The sequence below is a fragment of the Oryx dammah genome, unplaced genomic scaffold (genome assembly GCF_014754425.2).
Source record: "Oryx dammah isolate SB20612 unplaced genomic scaffold, SCBI_Odam_1.1 HiC_scaffold_4, whole genome shotgun sequence".
NCBI lineage: Eukaryota > Metazoa > Chordata > Mammalia > Artiodactyla > Bovidae > Oryx > Oryx dammah.
Genome location: NW_024070188.1, coordinates 40,769,920 through 40,778,690, shown reverse-complemented (window position 1 = coordinate 40,778,690; position 8,771 = coordinate 40,769,920). Strand labels below are relative to the sequence as shown.

Below are 8,771 nucleotides of genomic sequence, written 5' to 3'. Positions count from 1 at the left end.
AGGAGTTCATGATCTGAGCCACAGTCAGCTCCCAGTCTTGTTTTTGCTGACTGTATAGAGCTTCTGCATCTTTGGCTGCAAAGAATATAATCAATCTGATTTTGGTGTTGACCATCTAGTGATGTCCACGTGTAGAGTCTTCTCTTGTGTTGTTGGAAGAGGGTGTTTGCTATGACCAGTACATTTTCTTGGCAAAACTCTATTAGTCTTTGCCCTGCTTCTTTCCTCATTCCAAGGCCAAATTTGCCTGTTACTCCAGGTGTTTCTTGACTTCCTACTTTTGCATTCCAGTCCCCTATAATGAAAAGGACACCTTTTTGGGGTGTTAGTTCTAAAAGGTATTGTAGGTCTTCATAGAACCATTCAATTTCAGCTTCTTCAGCATTACTGGGTGGGGCATAGACTTGGATTACCGTGATATTGAATGGTTTGCCTTGGAGACGAACAGAGATCATTCTGTCATTTTTGAGATTGCATCCAAGTACTGCATTTCAGACTCTTTTGTTGACCATGATGGCTACTCCATTTCTTCTGAGGGTTCCTGCCTGCAGTAGTAGATATAATGGTCATCTGAGTTAAATTCACCCATTCCAGTCCATTTTAGTTCGCTGATTCCTAGAATGTTGATGTTCACTCTTGCAATCTCTTGTTTGACCACTTCCAATTTGCCTTGATTCATGGACCTGACATTCCAGGTTCCTATGCAATATTGCTCTTACAGCATCACACCTTGGTTCTATCACCAGTCATCTCCACAGCTGGGTATTGTTTCTGCTTTGGCTCCATCCCTTCATTCTTTCTGGAGTTATTTCTTCACTGATCTCCAGTAGCATATTGGGCACCTACTGACCTGGGGAGTTCCTCTTTCAGTATCCTATCATTTTGCCTTTCATACTATTCTTGGGGTTCTCAAGGCAAGTATACTGAAGTGGTTTGCCATTCCCTTCTCCTGTGGACCACATTCTGTCAGACCTCTCCACCACGATCCACCCGTCTTGGGTTGCCCCACGGGCATTGCTTGGTTTCATTGAGTTAGACAAGGCTGTGGTCCTAGTGTGATTAGATTGACTAGTTTTCTGTGAGCATGGTTTCAGTGTGTCTGCCCCCCGATGCCCTTTTGCGATACCTCCCATCTTACTTGGGTTTCTCTTAGTGCTATAGCTACCATGAAATACTTGGAGAGCCAACAGCATGGCCCTAAATTATCTTTATCATTAAAGCTGCTGCTTAACCCATAGATTTTAGAGACATAGAAATAGTAAGTCCTTTCTATGAACATGCTATCTGTGAAGTTAAAGCATCTTCTTTCACATTTTCTAATTCCTAGTTAATTGCTCAAAATCACTTGTTGAAAATAATTGTAGAATCAAGAAGTGCAGTTGCTGCTAAACAGATGAAGAATGATATTTCTACTTATTTATTATTTTATGGAATTTATGAAATTTTATGGTAGTAAGTATTATTTCAGATGATGCCTTCCTTGCTAGAGAGGCAGTATCATCTTTCCCATTTTGCATGACTGTCAAATGATGGCTTTTTCTACATGCTATTTGCTGTTTTAGAGAACAAGTGAAGTCATGAGTCAAAAAAAAAAAAAAGATCTAAAATACAGGGATGGAAGAAGAAATTTGGCTCTTATTCTTTTGTTTCAGTTATTGCATATCAGTGGTCTAAGCTCAGTAAGCCAGCAGGTTAATAAACAGCTTTAAGCAGCCATGGCCTGCTACTGATGGCCAGAGAGGATCCTAGGAATTCTATTCATCTGATACAAACATCTTCAGTTGCACTTCCCTAAATGATTTGAAATGTGAACAAAAAGGGAGGTTGACTTCTAGTAAGAAACAGGCACAAATTTGGAAATGTGCATTTTCACTATATCATTCTGCTACTTTAAGGACATCAGCAAAGAATGCCATCTGAGGACATTTATAAAATAAAGAACAGCTTTCCAAGATTTAATACAGATTCTTATCTGTGTCTTACCTGTCTTGCTGTTCCTAGTGCATTACATGATTCCTAGATCACAAGAGGCACTCAATAAAGGTATGCTGAACTGAATTTAAGTACCAGGTCAGAAAGTAGTCTCAAAACCTTCAAAAGAATACTCTACAGGCCATTGAGCATAAAGAAGTGCTGTTTCTCCCCTAAGCCCAATAAAGCTTCACGCCACCTTCTGTTGTACTTTTCTCACTCCTTCCAGTCCTTTTCCAGCTAAGATGGCACAGTGTAGCTTGGTGTGTGCATGTTCAGTTGCTCAGTTTTGTCTGACTCTTTACAATCCTGTGGACTGTAGTTCACCAGGCTCCTCTGTCCACAGAATTTCCCCGGCAAGAATACTGGAGCAGGTTGCCATTTCCTCCTCCAAGGGATTTTCCTAATCCAGGGACTGAACCCATATTTCCTGTATGACAAGTGGATTCTTTACTGTTGAGCCACCAGGAAAGCCCATAGCATGGTAGATGAGTGGAAAATCTCCGCAGCATGATGGTCAAGTTCAAATCCCAGCTCTGCCACTTTTCTAGATGTGTTATCTTGCACAGGGTTACTTAACTTCTCAGCAGCTTAGTACATCATTTGCAAATGGAGAATAGCAATGCCTACATGTTGGGGTTATTGTAAGGAATAAATCCACAAGAATTTGCCAAGTAAACAGATTGAAGTAAGCGTAGGATAAGCAGCCAATAAATGACAACTGTAATGACAGGCATCTGATCTGCTATTGTCCGAGGCATGCAGCCCAGGCAAGGTCCTGGTTCCCCTCTCCCTAGCCACCCTGGTTACGAAGCCACACAGATGTTACAGCAGAGAATGCTCTTTGTACTCACACGATCTGCGAAGGATGACTGGAGAGGATCTTCTTTCCACCAGAACTCTAATCAGCGTGGTGGATGGAGAATCACACTGATGGTCCTTGGAAGGCCCAGCTGTGAACAAAAACACAGTCTTATTCTATTTCATGGGCAGTTATTTTCCTGCCACTTTGAATTTAATTAATGCCAAACATGCCCTGAAAATTCAACAAGTCCTTGATTTTTGTCAGCAAATTAGATTATTTTACCAGGCTTCCCCAAAATCAACACTAGCCACACTCAGGAACACCTCCTTTTATATGTTTTCATATAATGTATTAGAAATGCTTCAAATGCTGCCACCTAGAGACAAGTATTTAGTAAACTTTACGAAGGCAGTGATAGTGAAAGACTGCAAAAATAGAACTTGGACATGCATTCCGAATATCATTTTAAAATTCTATAAAGTAAATTGGTTATTTATCTATTTTATATAAAATAAATAGGATCAAGCAAAAAAGGTGAAAGTAATTCAAAGTAGAAATAAATAACATCCTTCATAATTAATATTTTTAAAGCAGTTGTCTATCACGAGCAATGCACTAGAATAATCCTTCACTCAGAACACAATGGGAATGAACAGGAGTCAGAACATCTTGCCTTTCAGCCTATCACCCATGCCTGGGGGTTAGAGTCCCACCTGCCGTGCCCAGATAAACCATGTACTTCTTCAGGAGAAGAGAGACCAGATGGTGTATGCATGAGGTAATTCTAAGAGCCTCAGCCCCTCTCTCTGTCCCTCTCTGTGCACATACCTTTGGGTAAACTATTGTTAGCATTCAAGGATTGACGTTACACAGTGGAGGATAGGACATAAGCAACTAGTTATATTCGTTGGTTATAATTAGAAATTTCATGAGGAACAGAAGAAAAAGTTTTTTGTTATTTTCACCCCACGGGAAAGAACGTTTCCTAATACTATCCCTTAGGTAAAGAGAAAAATTCCACCCATAAATATATCAAAGTTTTCTACATTTTCCATTGTTTTGTGACCAGTGTTTCCTTTCCAACCTTCAAATCTCTCTTGCTGACATTTTGCTTTTGGCAACTGTTACTGTTTTTGATTCTTGTTAATGGTATGGACCTAACAAAAGCAGAATACATTAAGAAGAGGTGGCAAGAATACACAGAAGAACTATACAAAAAAAGTCTTTGTGACCCAGGTCATCATGATGGTGTGATCACTCGCCTAGAACCAAACATCCTGGAAGGCAAAGTCAAGTGGGACTTAGGAAACATCACTATGAACAAAGCTAGTGGAAGTGATCGAGTTCCAGTTGAGCTATTTCAAATCCTAAAAAATCATGCTGTGAAAGTGTTGCACCCAATATGCCAGCAAACTTCGAAAACTCAGCAGTGGCCACAGGACTGGAAAACGTCAGTTTTCATTCCAATCCCAAAGAAAGGCAATGCCAAAGAATGCTCATACTACCGCACAATTGCACTCATCTCACATGCTAGCAAAGTAATGCTCAAAATCCCCCAAGCCAGGCTTCAACAATATGTGTACCATGAACTTCCAGATGTTCAAGTTGGTTTTAGAAAAGGCAGAGGAACCAGAGATCAAATTGCCAACTTCCATTGGATCATGAAAAAAGCAAGAGAGTTCCAAAAAAACATCTATTTCTGCTTTACTGAATATGTCAAAGCCTTTGATTGTGTGGATCACAACAAACCATGGAAAATTCTTAAACAGAAGGGAATACCAGACCATCTGACCTGCCTAATGAGAAATCTATATGCAAGTCAAGAAGCAACAGTTAGAAATGGACATGGAAAACACACTGGTTCCAAAATGGGAAAGGAGTACGTCAAGGCTGTATACCGTCACCCTGCTAATTGAACTTATATGCAGAGTACATCATGAGAAACGTTGGACTGGATGAAGCACAAGCTAGAATCAAGGGAGAAATATCAATAGCCTCAGATATGCAGATGACACCGCCCTTAAGGCAGAAAGCAAAGAACAAAGGAGCCTCTTGATGAAAGTGAAAGAGGAGAGTGAAACAGTTAGCTTAAAACTCTACATTCAGAAAACTAAGATCATGGCATCTGGTCCCATCACTTCATGGCGAATAAATGGGGAAACAGTGGAAACAGTGAGAGACTTTATTTTCTTGGGCTCCAAAATCACTGAAGATGGTGACTGAAGCCATGAAATTAAGATTCTTACTTCTTGGAAGAAAAGTTATGACCAACCTAGATGCGTGTTAAAAAACAGAGACATTACTTGGCAACAAAAGTCTGTCTAGTCAAAGCTATGGTTTATCCAGTAGTCATGTATGGATGTGAGAGTAGGAGCATAAAGAAAGCTGAGCACCAAAGAATTGATGCTTTTGAACTGTGGTGTTGGAAAAGACTCTTGAGAGTCCCTTGAACTACAAGGAGATTCAACCAGTCCATCCTAAAGGAAATCAGTCCTGAATATTTACTGGAAGGACTGATGCTGAAGCTGAAATTCCAATACTTTAGCCACCTGATGCAAACAACTGACTCATTTGAAAAGACCCTGATGTTGGAAAAAATTGAAGGCGGGAGGAGAAGTGGATGACAGAGGATGAGATGGTTGGATGGCATCACCGACTCAATGAATATGAGTTTGAGTGGACTCCAGGAGTTGGTGATGGACAGGGAGGCCTGGCCTGCTGTACTCCATGTGGTCACAGTCAGACATGACTGAGCAACAGAGCTGAGCTGAATTGAAGCAAGCTTTATGTTTTCATTGTTTTCACCATTCATTCTTCCCTATATTCTGGTCCACTTAGTATGCATCTACAAACCCCAGGAGTAGAATTGTCCCATATGTGCAATTGTCCCACCTACAATAAGAATAGTATAAAATAGTCATGGAATTACTGGAGATATTTTAGGTCATTTGTTAGAAAGCCTTACATTTAAAAATATATAAATGGAGTGGGAGGTTGGGATTGGCATATATACACTACTATGTATAAAATAGACAACAAATAAGACCTGCCTATATAGCACAGGGAGCTCTACTCGGTGGTCTGTGGTGACTTAAATAAAAAGGAAATTTTTAAAAATGGATATATGTATATATGTAGCTGACTCTGCTTTACTGTACAGCAGAAATTAACACAATATTGTAAAGTTCTATACTCCAATAAAATAAAAAATGTTTAAAGAATGCAAAAAGAAAAAATACTATGTATTTATAAAATTTAACTCCCAGTGTTTTAGCTACTGTCCAACAGGTAGCTGGAAATCTGAAAAGGATGAAAGTTGGCATGCCCATCATTAGACTCTGGCAACCCAAGTTCCCAATTATCCTGGAGAAGTGGTATGCTCACTACAACTCCTCTGATTTAGTGGCTGAACTCTCATGTAGTACATAAAACAAACAGAGCTGAGATAAAAACTTGGATATCTATGTTCCCAAACAATAGGATTTGATTATATGTATCTAAATTCAACCACAGAAAAATATAGATTGCAATTAGGAACAGGCTTCACAATTAGGTAATACTGTATCCCATTTGTTCTAGACGGCTGGATCAAGGACAAGCAACATGTAAGTGATGAAAGTTTCTCTAGTTTTTTCTTCCCTATATTATCATGGTTTTGCTCTGCTACAAACTCAGAACTATTTCACTCTTTTGAAGAAAAGGCAAACCAAGTTTTAGTTCTGCAAACTCTATACTGAATTGAGTATTTGAAGCAATTTTATAATATCTTTTATGTAGTGCTTTTGAATGTCTTTTGTTAATATTCTACCTCAAATAGGTAGACAAATTTATGAAGAAAGGATTCATAAGCTATGTGAAGCTGAAAAAAAGGGGGAAATATAAGGAAGCGTAGTAATACATTTCTGAGATCAAAAATCCACACACACACTCACAAAAGCAAGTGAAAATAATCAGAAATAGAGTCATGGCAAAGTAGTAAGTCATGGCAAAGATAGCACACCGTGATCGTATAGTGGTTAGTACTCTGCGTTGTGGCCACAGCAACCTCGGTTCGAATCTGAGTCACGGCACATGACTGTAATTCGCTTCAGCAGCCTTTGTTTGGCTTCCCTGGTGGCTCAGAGGTTAAAGCGTCTGCCTCCAATGCAGGAGACCTGGGTTCGATCCCTGGGTTGGGAAGATCCTCTGGAGAAGGAAATGGCAATCCACTCCAGTATTCTTGCCTGGAGAATCCCATGGATGGAGAAGCCTAGTAGGTTACAGTCCACGGGGTCGCAAAGAGTCCGGCACGACTGAGTGACTTCACCTTATCACCAAAGTAGTAAGAGGATAACAGGCAGGAAGGCCAGGGGCCTCCAAAGAGAGGAAATAGGCTGCAAATGGCAGACATTTTTATCTCTCTTAAGAAGCAGAAGGAAACAAACAAGCATTAGATTTTTTTTCCCCTTCTCTATACAAATTTAAGACTTACTGAGCATGGCTCCGCCCATCAGAATAAGACCGTTTCCCCTCAGTCAGTCTCTCCCATCAGGAAGCTTCCATAAGCCTCTTATCCTTCTCCATCAGAGGGCAGACAGACTGAAAATGACAATCACAGAAAACTAACCAATCTAATCACATAGACCACAGCCTTATCTACCTCGATGAAACTATGAGCCATGCTGTGTATAGCCACCCAAGATGGAAGAGTAGAGAGTTCTGGCAAAACGTGGTCCATTGGAGAAGGGAATGGCAAACCACTTCAGTATTGCCTTGAAAACCCCATGAACAGTATGAAAAGGAAAATTATAGGATACTGAAAAAGGAACTCCCCAGGTCTGTAGGTGCCCAATATGCTATTGGAGTAGCAGTAGCATAGTGCTCTCAGTGGAGAAAAAACTCCAGAAAGAATGAAGAGATGGAGCCAAAGCAAAAACAACGTCCTTTGGGATGTAACTGGTGATGGAAGTAAAGTCCGATGCTGTAAAGAACAATATTGCATAGGAACCTGGAATGTTAGGTCCATGAATCAAGGTAAATTGGAAATGGTCAAACAGGAGATGGCAAGAGTAAACATTGACATTTTAGGAATCAGCGAACTAAAATGGACTGGAATGGGTTAATTTAATTCAGATGACCATTACATCTACTACTGTGGGTAAAAATCCCTTAGAAGAAATGGAGTAGGCCTCATAGTCAACAAAAGAGTCCAAAATTCAGTACTTGGGTGCAATCTCGAAAACAAAGGAATGATCTTGGTTTGCTTCCAAGGCAAACCATTCAGTATCACAGTAATCCAAGTCTATGCCCCAACCAGTAATGCCAAATAAGCTGAAGTTGAATGATTCTATGAAGACCTACAAGACCTTCTAGAACTAACACCAAAAAAAAACATGTACTTTTCATTATAGGGGACTGGAATGCAAAAGTAGGAAGTCAAGAAACACCTGGAGTAACAGGCAAATTTGGCCTTGGAATGCAGAATGAAGCAGGGCAAAGGCTAATAGAGTTTTGCCAAGAGAACACACTGGTCATAGCAAACACCCTCTGCCAATAACACAAGGGAAGACTCTACACATGGACATCACCAGATGCTCAATACTGAAATCAGATTGATTATATTCTTTGCAGCCAAAGATGGAGAAGTTCTATATAGTCAGCAAAAACAAGACCATAAGCTGACTGTGGATCAGATCATGAACTCCCTATTGCCAAATTCAGACTTAAATTGAAGAAAGTATGTGAAACCACTAAACCTTTCGAGTATGACCTAAATCAAATCCCTTATGATTATACAGCGGAAGTGAGAAATTGATTCAAGATTTTAGTGCCTGAAAACCTATGGACAGAGGTTCGTGACATTGTATGGGAGGCAGGGATCAAGACCATCCCCAAGAAAAGAAGTGCAAAAAGGCAAAATGGCTGTCTGAGAAGGCCTTACAAATAGCTGAGAAAAAAAAGAGAAGCAAAAAGCAAAGGAGAAAAGGAAAGATATATCCATTTGAATGTAGAGTTC

At 40.0% G+C, this 8,771-nt stretch overlaps 1 non-coding gene across 1 annotated transcript; it reads left to right on the top strand.

Moving 5' to 3' along the window:
• The first annotated feature begins 6,883 nt into the window (after positions 1–6,883).
• On the top strand, positions 6,884–6,955 carry TRNAW-CCA. Its single transcript has one exon. It is a non-coding gene; the product is annotated as a tRNA-Trp (tRNA).
• Positions 6,956–8,771: the final 1,816 nt, after the last annotated feature.